Source organism: Pseudophryne corroboree, assembly GCF_028390025.1.
Source record: "Pseudophryne corroboree isolate aPseCor3 chromosome 6 unlocalized genomic scaffold, aPseCor3.hap2 SUPER_6_unloc_5, whole genome shotgun sequence".
In the NCBI taxonomy this organism is placed as follows: Eukaryota; Metazoa; Chordata; class Amphibia; order Anura; family Myobatrachidae; genus Pseudophryne; species Pseudophryne corroboree.
The window spans coordinates 67,893-82,286 of NW_026967606.1; the positions used below are offsets into that span (position 1 = coordinate 67,893).

The 14,394-nt window shown below is 50.0% G+C and overlaps 1 protein-coding gene across 1 annotated transcript in view; it reads left to right on the forward strand.

The window, feature by feature from the left end:
• The window catches only part of LOC134985626 (uncharacterized), a 218,509-nt gene that overhangs the window by 908 nt on the left and 203,207 nt on the right, over window positions 1-14,394 (forward strand). The gene's annotated exons all lie outside the window — the stretch shown is intronic.

A 14,394-nucleotide genomic window follows, 5' to 3' on the forward strand; every position in this document is an offset into this window, starting at 1 on the left:
TCCCCATAGTTGCCGACATTCTGGCTGCTCTCTGCGGGAGAGAGCAGCCAGGTCGGCTCAGAGGGGGGGCAGGGGAGGCTGTGGGCCGGAGGCGGAGCAAGGGCGGGGGCGGAGCAAGGGCGGGGTCACAATGACACCCGCTTTAAGCCACGCCCCCCGCTCTGTAGCGCTCGATCCCCGGCATTACACTGCAGGGGGCGTGGCTATGATGACGCGATTCTGCAAGAATCGCGTCATCGACTGCCCGGACTGCCCACTTTACACACTAAGTGGGCGGACGGGCAGGGGGGACCCGCAAATCGGGAGACTTGCCTGCTCTTCCGTGGGGCCGGGAGGGTCACCCGATTTTCGGGAGCCTCCCGGCCATTCCGGGAGAGTAGGCAAGTATGTTGCTCCCATACATAAGCGGCACTACATGGGTGCAGGGCGCAGGGGTTGGGGGTGCCCTGGGCAGCAATAAACCCTCAAATTACACATGGCACTATGTATATACATTGCCTAGGCAATGTATAGGGACCCCCGCCAATATAAAAAAAAGCGGGACCGAAGCGCCATATAGGGGGCGGGGCTTCCTCCTCAGCTCTATCCAACGCCATTTTCTCCACAGCACAGCTGCAGAGACGCTGCCCCTGGCCCTTCACTGCTACCACAAGTAACGGGCAGCACAAAACGAAGGAGGGGGGGGGGGGGCAAAGCAATTTGGTGTTGATTACTATTATATAAAAAGCGCTTACCGGTCTGGGGCGTTGTTTAATTCCTTCAGACCGGTGGGGCGCTGGGTGTGAGCTGGCAAACTCCCTTTCTGTCTCGCTGAAGGACCTTACTGTGGGTCTGTCCCCTATAGCCCAGTGTGTTTGGGGGTGTCAGTACGTGTGTGTCGACGTGTCTGAGGTTGAAGGCTCTTCCCAGGAGTAGGCTGGTGAGGGAGCTGAACAGAACGTGGGAGTGACTCCGTCAGCACCGCCGATTGCTGATTGAGTAGATATGTGGAGTGTTTTAAATACAAGTGTGACTTTATTGCATAAGAGGTTAGACAAATCTGAGTCTCAGAACCAAGCATGGAGACCATCCATGGGTGATGTTTTATCACAGTCTCAGGCCCCCTCAGGGTCTCAGAAACGTTCATTTACCCAGATAGCGGACACAGATACCGACACGGATTCTGACTCCAGTGTCGACTATAATGTTGCCAAGTTACATCCTAAAGTGGCTAAGAGTATTCAGTACATGATCGTGGCTATTAAAGAAGTGTTGCATATCACGGAAGACCCCACTGTCCCTGACACAATTGTCTGTATGTTTAAGGGAAAGAAACCTGAGGTAATGTTTCCTCCCTCTCATGAGCTGAACGCTCTTTTTGAAAAGGCTTGGGAGTCTCCTGACAAGAGACTGCAGATTCCCAGGAGAATTGCTATGGCGTGTCCTTTTCCCTCACCGGATAGGCTACGGTGAGAATCATCACCCACGGTGGACAAAGCCCTGGCGCGTTTGTCCACGAAGGTGGCGCTTCCGTCCCCTGACACGGCAGCCCTTAAGGATCCTGCGGATCTTAAGCAGGAAACTACTTTAAAATCTATTTATGTTACTACCGGTACGCTACTCAGGCCGGCCGTGGCATCGACATGGGTGAGTAGCGCTATTGAGAAGTGGGCAGATAACTTGTTATCTGACATAGACACCCTGGATAGGGATAGCGTAATTTTGACCCTGGGTCACATTAGGGACGCAGCGGTTTATCTAAGGGAGGCTGCGAGAGATATTGGCCTCTTGGGATCAAGGGCCAATGCCATGGCAATCTCGGCTAGGCGGGCGTTGTGGACTCATCAATGGAATGTTGATGCTGGCTCTAAGAAGGCCATGGAGGCTCTGCCCTACAAAGGTGAAGTTTTGATTGGTGAGGGCCTCGCGGACCTGGTTTCCACAGCTACCGCTGGTAAGTCTTCTTTTTTGCCTTTTGTCTCTCCACAGCAAAAGAAAACGCCTCAATACCAGATGCAGTCCTTTCGGTCTCATAAATTCAGGAAAGGACGGAGATCTTCCTTCCTCGCGGCCAGAGGTAAGGGAAGAGGAAAAAGATCGCCGGCTGTGGCAAGCTCCCAGGAGCAGAAGTCCTCCCCGGCGTCTACCATATCCACCACATGACGCTGGGGCTCCGCTGCAGGAGTCCGCACCGGTGGGGGCACGTCTTCAACTCTTCAGTCAAGTCTGGGTTCGCTCGGACCTAGATCCTTGGGTGCTGGAAATTGTGACCCAAGGATACAAGCTGGAGTTCCAAGACGTGCCTCCACACCGATTTTTCAAATCGGCCTTACCAGTTTCTCATACAGAGAGAGAGGTATTGTGTGCTGCAATACAAAAGCTGTGTCAACAGCAAGTCATTGTCACGGTACCCCAGTTACAACGTGGGGAAGGGTTTTATTCAACCCTGTTCGTGGTCCCGAAGCCGGATGCTCGGTCAGACCGATTCTGAACTTAAACTCCCTCAACCTTTATTTAAAAAGATTCAAATTCAAGATGTAATCTCTCCGAGCAGTGATCTCCAGTCTGGAGGGGGGGTGGTGGGGATTTTATGGTGTCAGTCGACATAAAGGATGCCTACCTACATGTCCCCATATATCCTCCTCATCAGGCGTACCTGAGGTTCGCTGTACAGGATTGTCACTGCACATTTCAGAAGTTGCCGTTCGGTCTTTCCACGGCCCCGAGGATTTTCACCAAAGTAATGGCGGAAATGATGGTGCTCCTGCGCAAGCAAGGGGTCACAATTATCCCGTACTTGGACGATCTCCTGATAAAGGCGAGATCACAGTAGCAGTTACTAAAAAAAGTTTGCGCTCTCCCTGCAGGTGCTGCAACAGCATGGCTGGCTCCTAAATTTACCAAAGTCGCAGTTGATTCCGACAACTCGGATATCGTTTTTGGGCATGATTCTGGACACCGAACTGCAGAGGATCTTCAGGAAATCCAGAACATGGTCAAGGAACTTCTGAAACCGCCAAGAGTGTCGATTCATCACTGCACTCGAGTGCTGGGGAAAATGGTGGCGGCCTACGAGGCCATCCCGTTTGGCAGGTTCCATGCAAGAACTTTTCAGTGAGACCTGCTGGACAAGTGGTCCGGGTCCCATCTGCAGATGCACCGGAAGATAAGCCTGTCCCCCAGGGCCAGGGTTTCTCTCCTGTGGTGGCTCCAATGTCCTCACCTTCTAGAGGGATTGGATTCTCGTGACCACGGACGCGAGTCTCCGAGGCTGGGGAGCAGTCACAAAATTTCCAGGGAAAATGGTCAAGCCAGGAAGCTTGTCTGCACATAAACGTGCTGGAGTTAAGGGCCATCTACAACGGCCTGCGGCAGGCGGAACATCTTCTTTGCGACCAGACCGCCCTGATTCAGTCAGACAACATTACAGCCATGGCGCACATAAACCGCCAGGGTGGAACAATGAGCAGAGCGGCGATGGCGGAGGCTACCAAGATTCTTCGCTGGGCGGAAAAACATGCAAGCGCTCTGTCAGCAGCCTTCATTCCAGGAGTGGACAACTGGGAAGCAGACTTCCTCAGCAGACACGATCTCCATCCAGGAGAGTGTGGTCTTCATCAAGAGGTCTTTGCAGAAGTGATGAGTCATTGGGGACTTCCTCAAATAGACATGATGGCGTCTCGCCTCAACAAGAAGCTTCAGACATATTGTTCCAGGTTGAGGGACCCTCAAGCAATAGCAGTGGACGCACTAGTGACACCGTGGGTGTTTCAGTCGGTCTATGTGTTCCCTCCGCTTCCACTCATCCCAAAGGTATTAAGGATCATAAGAAGAACAAGGGTTCAGGCGATACTCGTTGTTCCAGATTGGCCACAGAGGGCCTGGTATCCGGATCTTTAGGAATTACTCACAGGAGTTCTCTGGCCTCTTCCTCTAAGAGAGGATCTGTTACAGCAAGGGCCGTGTGTGTTCCAGGACTTACGGCGGTTGCGTTTGACGGCATGGCAGTTGAACGCCAAATCCTAGGTAGGAAAGGTATTCCCGGGGAAGTCATCCCCACTCTACTTAAAGCTAGAAAGGAGGTAACGGCGAAGCATTATCACCGTATTTGTAGAAAATATGTGTCTTGGTGCGAATCCAAGAAGGCTCCTACGGAAGAATTTCAGATGGGGTGTTTTCTCCACTTTTTGCAAGCAGGTGTAGATGCGGGCCTGAAGTTGGGCTCCATTAAAGTGCAGGTTTCGGCCTTGTCAATTTTCTTTCAAAGGGAATTAGCCTCACTTCTAGAAGTACAGACTTTCGTGAAAGGCGTACTACACATCCAACCTCCATTTGTGCCCCCAGTGGCACCGTGGGATCTTAACGTGGTGTTACAGTTTCTTACGTCACATTGGTTTGAACCTTTACAAAAGGTTGAATTGAAATTTCTCACTTGGAAAGTGGTCATGCTATTGACCTTGGCGTCCACAAGGCAGGTGTCCGAATTGGTGGCTTTGTCTCACAAAAGCCCCTATCTGATTTTCCATGAGGCTAGAGCGGAGTTGAGAACTCATCAACAATTTCTACCAAAGGTGGTTTCTTCGTTTCACATGAACCAACCTATTGTGGTGCCTGTGGCTACTGAAGCCTTGGCTGATTCCAAGTCTCTTGATGTGGTCAGAGCTTTGAAAATTTATGTAGCCAGAACGGCTAGGGTTAGGAAAACAGAGGCACTGTTTGTCCTGTATGCGGCCAACAAGGTTGGCGCTCCTGCTTCTAAGCAGACTATTGCTCGCTGGATCTGTAATACGATTCAGCAGGCTCATTCTACGGCTGGATTGCCGTTACCAAAATCGGTAAAGGCCCATTCCACTAGGAAGGTTGGCTCATCTTGGGCGGCTGCCCGAGGCGTCTCGGCATTACAGCTTTGCCGAGCAGCTACTTGGTCGGGTTCAAACACTTTTGCAAAGTTCTACAAGTTTGATACCCTGGCTGATGAGGACCTCATGTTTGCTCAATCGGTGCTGCAGAGTCATCCGCACTCTCCCGCCCGGTCTGGAGCTTTGGTATAAACCCCATGGTTCTTTTGGAGTCCCCAGCATCCTCTAGGACGTATGAGAACATAGGATTTTAATACCTACCGGTAAATCCTTTTCTCTTAGTCCATAGAGGATGCTGGGCGCCCGTCCCAGTGCGGACTCTATCTGCAGTAATTGTATATAGTTATTGCTTATGTTACACAAAGGTTGTGTTTTGGTAAGGGTCAGCCTGTTGCTGATCTTTTTGGTTCACGCTGTTAACTGGTTTTAGTGAAATGCCATGTTGTACTGTGTGTCGTGGTGTGGGCTGGTATGTATCTCACCCTTAGTTTAATAAAAACCTTTTCCTCGAAATGTCCGTCTCCTCTGGGCACAGTTCCTATAACTGAGGTCTGGAGGAGGGGCATAGAGGGAGGAGCCAGTCCACGCCCATTAAAAGTCTTAAAGTGCCCATGTCTCCTGCGGATCCCGTCTATACCCCCATGGTCATTTTGGAGTCCCCAGCATCCTCTACGGACTAAGAGAAAAGGATTTACCGGTAGGTATTAAAATCCTATTTTTTCTCCCTCACTGTGGAGATGAAGCGTGGCTTGGCCAAGGCAGGATGCTGGATGAAGCGTGGCTTGGCCAAGGCAGGATGCTGGATGAAGCGTGGCTTGGCCAAGGCAGGATGCTGGATGAAGCGTGGCTTGGCCAAGGCAGGATGCTGGATGAAGCGTGGCTTGGCCAAGGCAGGATGCTGGATGAAGCGTGGCTTGGCCAAGGCAGGATGCTGGATGAAGCGTGGCTTGGCCAAGGCAGGATGCTGGATGAAGCGTGGCTTGGCCAAGGCAGGATGCTGGGTGGCCTACCGGCCAGTTGTGCAGGAGAGGCAAAAGGAAAGTGTTTTGCTTTTAATGATTCCCGTTGTCTTTGGAGAATGGATGGTCATGTTCTCCACTCCTATCACATCCACGGTGGGATCACCCTGCCAAGGACGTAGATCTGAGACTGGACCTGCCCTGCAGGTAAGGGAGAATCCCACGCTGTCACTAGCTAAAGCCCCCTCCCTGATTTGTGTGGATCAGCTGGCCAAGTGGTTAGGGTGGTACCCGGTTACGGTTGATGCGGCTTTCTTGCTGTACACATTTACTGTTGGTTTTTGTTTGCCTCACAATTTGAAGTCTGCTAGGCAATTGCCAGATGACACCCTAAGGTGGAAGCTTAGGTGCATAATTGGTTGTTTTAATCTACGCTCTAAGCTACTACTTTTGGTGTATTAGCATACCTCCCAACATGACCCAGTCCAGGAGGGACACAATGCTCCATTCCAGGGGGGACACGATGCTCCATTCTAGGGGGGACACGATGCTCCATTCTAGGGGGGACACGATGCTCCATTCCAGGGGGGACACGATGCTCCATTCCAGCAGGGACAAATTGCTCCATTCCAGGAGGGACACAATGCTCCATTCCAGCAGGGACAAAATGCTCCAGTCCAGGAGGGACACAATGCTCCATTCCAGGGGGGACAAAATGCTCCATTCCAGGAGGGACACAATGCTCCATTCCAGGAGGGACATGATGCTCCATTCCAGGAGGGACACGATGCTCCATTCCAGGAGGGACACAGTGCTCCATTCCAGGAGGGACATGATGCTCCATTCCAGGAGGGACACAATGCTCCATTCCAGGAGGGACACAGTGCTCCATTCCAGGAGGGACACAATGCTCCATTCCAGGAAGGACACAGTGCTCCATTCCAGGAAGGACACAGTGCTCCATTCCAGGAGGGACACAGTGCTCCATTCCAGGAGGGACACAGTGTTCCATTCCAGGAGGGACACAGTGCTCCATTCCAGGAGGGACACGATGCTCCATTCCAGGAGGGACACGGTGCTCCATTCCAGGAGGGGCACGATGCTCCATTCCAGGAGGGGCACAGTGCTCAATTCCAGGAGGGGCACAGTGCTCCATTCCAGGAGGGACACAGTGCTCCATTCCGGGAGGGACACAGTGTTCCATGCCGGGAGGGACACAGTGCTCCATTCCAGGAGGGACACAGTGCTCCATTCCTGGACTTCCCTCTAATTTATGTTTTCCATCACCCATGTTGAACTAGGTTATTGATAAGAAAGGTGTTTTACCACTGGTGATGTCAGGAATAAGTTAAGAGGGAAGTCCAGGAGCAGAACATTTTGTCCCTCTTCCATTTCTGCAGTGCTGGCGGGCATTTCTTTTCTTTTGTGTAGGTTGCGTGAAGTCCAGGATCCAACTAGGGGGGTAAGTCAGACCTGATCGCTGGGCAGTGATTTTTGCAGCCCTGCGATCAGATAGTCGCCGCCTACAAGGGGAGTGTATTGTAGCTGTGCAAGTGTGCGAGCGCATGTGTATCAGAGCTGTACAAACAGATCTTCTGCAGTCTCTGCGCAGTCCAGGACTTACTCAGCCGCTGCCATCACTTCAGCCTGTCCGGGACCAGAACTGACATCAGGAAGCCTCCCTGCAGATACTTGGACACGCCTGCATTTTTCCAGACACTCCCACAAATGCCCTCTTCCTGTCAATCTCCTTGCGATCGCCTGTGCGTTCGGAAATTTTGCACCATCCTATCGCTGACCAGCGATCCCCGTTGCTGCAGTCCGTTGTGCCTGCGCAGATCTGATCGCAAACTGAGAGAAAACGCAGCCTAGTGATCGGGTCTGAATCAGCCCCGAGGTCTTTTGTTCTTTCTCCGGTCTTTAGGGCCTGGGCCAAGGAGCTCCGTGCCATGTAGATTCGCGCTGGCCTATTGATTTGCAGCTGTTGCAGGGTCTGGTTGGGGTGGATTGTGTCAGGCTCCGGAGCCTTACCTCCGGCGGGTGCTCCCGGGGGTTGCCGTCCCGCTGGTTGGCGCGGCTGCGGTGGCAGGGAGTGTTGCTGGCGGCAGGTCCTCCCGGACGGATGTGCGGCTGCCGAAGGCCGGGGGTCTGGAGAGCCAGACGCTGAGGTGGGGATCGCTGTGGTAAGGTCCTCTAGTGGTGACACAGTATAGTGTGTCAGAGTCAGAAGCTGGATAAAGCTGTGTGCTAACAGCTGAGTATGTCTCCTGTGCTGGGGGCAGCCATGTTGGAGACAAGAGCATTACCAATGAAGTTCCCAGTCTGTGTCCAGCAAATCCTGCATGTTCTCCCTTACAAAAGGGGTCTGGCTCAGAGGGAGAGTGCCAGTGCTTTATGTTACCTCCTTGTGAAAGGTTCTCCAGCTCTGTGCTTCCAGGTTACTTCTGGTTCCCTGGTCCTGGTTGCTCTCATCTATCGGTTACCTAAACGCTGCTACAGTCCTGCTGTCTAAGTCCGGTACAGGTGGATGCTTCTTCAGTCGGAGAAAGAAAAATGGGAGAAGAAGAGTGCCCACCTGGCTTGCCGTGGGTTTAAACATCGGGCGGTCTGAAGATATAAAAGATTTTTGTGATCTGTCGTTACAGACATTGGGTGCTGAGCTCCTTCCAGCAATTACCTCCACTCTTCAAAAGCAAGTTTTATGGCAAGCAATTCTTGTTCTCCAATGACGTCATTTTGTTCTGCCGGAGAGAGTTTTCTGATCCTCGAAGAACTGGGATAAGACGGCCCCCACTCCTACTGAAGAAGCATCCACCTGTACCTGAAAAGGACGACTGAGATCAGGCTGACGAAGAATAGGAGCAGACATGAAAGCCTCTTTCAGAAATGAAAAGGCTTTTAGTGCCTCAGGTGGCCAAGCTGCAGAATTAGAGATTTATCTTGTTAGTGCTGTAATCGGGGCAATGATGGAGGAGTAATCTTTAATAAACTTCCTATAGAAATTGGCGAAGCCGAAAAAATACTGGATTTCCTTCAGAGTGGTAGGAAGGGTCCAATCTCTGATTGCTTGGACTTTGGCAGGGTCCATCTGTAATTCCCTTCCAGAAAAGATGTAACCTAAGAAGGGGATGGAGGACACCTCATACGTGCACTTCTCCAGTATACAAAAAATTGTCTATTTTCCCTTAGACGTCTAAAGACGTCTCTGACCTGTTCCCGATGGACCTTCAGATCTTTGGAAAATATTAGAATATTGTCCAGATACACAACCAGGCACTTATAGAGGAGATCTCGAAATAATTTGTTGAGATAATTCTGGAAGACTGCTGGAGCACTGCATAAGCCAAAGGGCATCACCGGATATTCATAATGCCCGTCACGAGAATTCCACTAGTCTCCCGTGCGAATGCGTATAAGGTTATAAGGTCATTTTTCTTTCAAGCTCAGTTATTGTCCAGGGTCTCTTAATCGGAAAGCAGATGCACTTCTCGTTCATTGAATTCAGATGAGTCCACAGATCTTCTGGACAGACAATTCATCCTAGATCCTGCTTCCTTTGCTGCAACTCGTACTACTTCACTTCCTCCACTGGGAAGAACGTTCGTTGCACCAGAACTCTGAAAAAAACAGCTCACGTGGGCTTATAGTATACCTCAACTTGTATGGATCATGCAGGTAGCCTCAAGACTCTTACATTCATCCAACGCTCCTATTGGTGGCTTCATCTGAAGACAGATGTTTTTGAATTTACAGCAGCCTGCCCAAAGTGCGCCCAACATAAAAGTCTAAGAGGATCGCCATCTGGTCTTCTTCTTCATCCGCTATCGGTTCCACAAAAACCCTGGACACACATCTCCATGGATTTTATAACTGACCTGCCTGTCTCCAGAGGACGAAACACCATTTGGGTCATTGTGAACTGATTTTCCAAGATGGCGCACTTTGTCCCACTCACAGGTCTTCCAACCGCTCCACAGCTATCGAAATTGTTCATATCAGACATCTTCCGGTTACATGGACTTCCACAAGAGAGTTTCTGATCGAGGGCCTCAATTTGTGGCTAAATTCTGGAGAGCACTGAGTTTAGCCCTTGGAATTAAATTAAGATTCTCCTCTGCATACCATCCCCAATCGGATGGCCAGACTGAGAGAGTGAACCAAGACTTAGAGACTTTCCATACAACTCTTCATGTCTTCTTCTCAGGATGATTGGCTAGACTATCTTCCATTTGCTGAATTCGCTCATAATAATCTTTACCATTCCGCTACTCATTCCACACCCCTTTATGTGAATTATGGACTTCATCCACGTGTTCCTGTTTTTAAATCTCTTCCAGCTCTCAAAGTACCTGCCGCGGAGTTAGCCCTTCAGCAATTTACTAAGATGTGGAGACAAGTTCATGAGGCTTTGCTTAAAACATCCAATAAATACACATTTTTTGCAGATCGGAAACAGAAGGCTGTCCCTAGTCTCAAAGTGGGGGATCAAGTCTGGAATTCTACTCAAAACTTAAGACTCAAAGTCCCTTCCAAGAAATTTGCCACCAGATTCATTGGACCATATCCTATTGAAAAAGTATTGAATCCAGTAGCATACAAGGTTACGTTGCCTCCGTACTTGAAAATCCCAAATGCATTTCACATCTCCTAACTGAAGCCTCTCATACTTAACCATTTTTGGGCTGCACTCCCTAGACCTCCCAAGGTGGAAGATGCTCAAGGAGAAGAATTTGAAGTTCATAGGATCCTTGACTGTCGTAAAAATATATGGTTGTCTCCAATATCTTATTGATTGGAAGGGATATGGACCAGAGGAAAGGTCCTGGGTTTCTGAAGAGGACGTCGTCCATGCTCCAAGATTAGTCTGGGCCTTTCATACCAAGAACCTGAAGAAAGCACAATGGTGTTCGGAGCCCAAGAAAGGGGGACGGGGGGTACTGTCAGGCTCCAGAGCATTACCTCCGGTGGGTGCTCCCGGGGGTTGCCGTCCCACTGGTTGGCGCGGCTGCGGTGGGTACTCCTGGATGGATGTGCGGCTGCTGAGGGCTGGGGTCCGGGGGTCGGGAGTGCCGGGCGCTGTGACGGGGATTGTTGTGGTAAGGTCCTCTAGTGTGACACAGTATAGTGTGTCAGAGTTAGAAGCTGGCTAAAGCTGTGTGCTAACAGCTGAGTATGTCTCCTGTGCTGGGGGCAGCCATGTTGGAGACCAGAGCATTACCAATTAAGTTCCCATTCTGTGTCCAGCCAATCCTGCATGTTCTCCCCTTACAAAAGGGGGCTGGCCCAGAGGGAGATTGCCAGTGCTTCAAGTTATTTCCTTGTGAAAGTTTCTCCAGCTCTGTGCTCCCAGGTTACTTCTGGTGCCCTGGTCCTGGTTGCTCTCATCTATCATTTACTTAAATGCTGCTGCAGTCCTGCTGTCTAAGTCCGTCACCACTCCTGGAAGCGCACACGGGGTCCCAGGTCATAGAGGAGCTACAGGTGCTAACGGCAGTTCTCGCAGACATCTTCATTTCTTCAAAGTCCTTCAGCTTCGTCTTTCAATCACAAATCACAAGTCTTCATTTCTTCAAAGTCCAAGTTCTTCAGCCTCGTCTTTCAATCCCAAATCACAAGTCTTCATTTCTTAAAAGTCCAAGTTCTTCAACCTCGTCTTTTAATCACAGTCTTCAGTTCTTCTTTACCTGAGTTCTTCAGCTTCACTCAAGTCATTTAACCATAGACTCTAATTCTTCCAGTTTCGTCAATTTCTCCAATATTCATGTACAGCCTGCTATTCATTAAAACTAGTGATGTGCACCGGACATTTTTCAGGTTTTGTGTTTTGGTTTTGGATTCGGTTCCGCGGCCGTGTTTTGGATTCGGTCGCGTTTTGGCAAAACCTCCCTGAAATTTTTTTGTCAGATTCGGGTGGTTTTTTTTTCAAAAACAGCTTAAAAAATAGAATTTGGGGGTAATTTTGATCCCATAGTATTATTAACCTCAATAACCATAATTTCCACTCATTTTCAGTCTATTCTGAACACCTCACACCTCACAATATTATTTTTAGTCCTAAAATTTGCACCGAGGTCGCTGGATGACTGAGCTAAGCGACCCAAGTAGCCGACACAAACACCTGGCCCGTCTAGGAGTGGCACTGCAGTGTCAGACAGGATGGCACTTAAAAAAATTGGCCCCAAACATTACATGATGCAAAGATTTAAAAAAAAAAGAGTTGCAAGATGGAATTGTCCTTGGGCCCTCCAACCCACCCAAATTCCTAGGGCCCTCCCGCCCACCCTTATGTTGTATAAACAGGACATACACACTTTAACAAACCCATCATTTCAGCGACAGGGTCTGCCACATGACTGTGACTGAAATGACTGGTTGGTTTGGGCCCCCACCAAAAAAGAAGCAATCAATCTCTCCTTGCACAAATTGGCTCTACAGAGGCAAGATGTCCACCTCATCCTCATCATCCGATTCCTCACCCCTTTCACTGTGTACATCCCCCTCCTCACAGATTATTAATTCGTCCCCACTGGAATCCACCATCACAGGTCCCTGTGTACTTTCTGGAGGCAATTGCTGGTGAATGTCTCCACGGAGGAATTGATTATAATTCATTTTGATGAACATCATCTTCTCCGCATTTTCTGGAAGTAACCTCGTACGCCGATTGCTGACAAGGTGAGCGGCTGCACTAAACACTCTTTAGGAGTACACACTGGAGGGGGGGCAACTTAGGTAAAATAAAGCCAGTTTGTGCAAGGGCCTCCAAATTGCCTCTTTTTCCTGCCAGTATACGTACGGACTGTGTGACGTGCCTACTTGGATGCGGTCACTCATATAATCCTCCACCATTCTTTCAATGGTGACAGAATCATACGCAGTGACAATAGACGACATGTCAGTAATCGTTGGCAGGTCCTTCAATCCGGACCAGATGTCAGTTTTTGCTCCTGACTGCCCTGCATCACCGCCAGCGGGTGGTTTTGGAAATTTGATCCTTTTCCTGGCAGCTCCAGTGGCGGTAGAAAATGAAGGAGGAGATGTTGGCGGGTCACGTTCTGTTTGACTTGACAAGTGTCTCACCAGCAGGTCTTTGAACATCTGCACACTTGTGTCTGCCGGAAAGAGAGATACAACGTAGGCTTTAAACCTAGGATCGAGCACGGTGGCCAAACTGTAGTGCTCTGATTTCAACAGATTGACCACCGTGAATCCTGGTTAAGCGAATGAAGGGCTCCATCCACAAGTCCCACATGCCTAGCGGAATCGCTCCGTTTTAGCTCCTCCTTCAATCTCTCCAGCTGCTTCTGTAAAAGCCTGATGAGGGGAATGACCTGACTCAGGCTAGCAGTGTCTGAACTGACTTAACGTGTGGCAAGTTCAAAGGGTTGCAGAACCTTGCACAACGTTGAAATCATTCTCCACTGCGCTTGAGTCAGGTGCATTCCCCCTCCTTTGCCTATATCGTGGCCAGATGTATAGGCTTGAATGGCCTTTTGCTGCTCCTCCATCCTCTGAAGCATATAGAGGGTTGAATTACACCTCGTTACCACCTCTTGCTTCAGCTGATGGCGGGGCAGGTTCAGGAGTGTTTGCTGGTGCTCCAGTCTTCGGCACGCGGTGGCTGAATGCCGAAAGTGGCCCGCAATTCTTCGGGCCACCAACAGCATCTCTTGCACGCCCCTGTCATTTTTGAAAAAAAATCTGCACCACCAAATTCATTGTATGTGCAAAACATGGGACGTGCTGGAGTTTGCCCACATGTAATGCACGCACAATATTGGTGGCGTTGTTCGATGTCACAAATCCCCAGGAGAGTCCAATTGGGGTAAGCCAATCTGCGATGATGTTCCTCAGTTTCCGTAAGAGGATGTCAGCTGTGTGCCTCTTATGGAAAGCGGTGATACAAAGCGTAGCCTGCCTAGGAACGAGTTGGTGTTTGCAAGATGCTGCTACTGGTGCCGCCGCTGCTGTTGTTGCTGCGGGATGCAATACATCTACCCAGTTGGCTGTCACAGTCATATAGTCCTTAGTCTGCCCTGCTCCACTTGTCCACATGTCCGTGGTTAAGTGGACATTGGGTACAACTGCATTTTTTAGGACACTGGTGAGTCTTTTTCTGAGGTCTGTGTACATTCTCAGTATCGCCTGCCTAGAGAAATGGAACCTAGATGGTATTTGGTACCGGGTACACACTACCTTAAGAAATTCTCAAAGTCCCTGTGAACTAACGGCGGATACCGGACGCACGTCTAACACCAACACAGCTGTTAAGGTCTGAGTTATCCGCTTTGCAACAGGATGACTGCTGTGATATAAAGGACTGTTGGACAGTCAATTGCTTACTGGAAGTAGTACAAGTGGTCTTCCGACTTCCCCTCTGGGATGATGATCGACTCCTAGCAGCAACAACAGCAGCGCCAGCAGCAGTAGGCGTTACACTCAAGGATCCATCGGAGGAATCCCAGTCAGGAGAGGACTCGTCAGACTTGCCAGTGACATGGCCTGCAGGACTATTGGCTTTCCTGTGTAAGGTGGAAATTGACACTGAGGGAGTTGGTGGTGTGGTTTGCGTGAGCAAACAAGAGGAAGAAGGGATT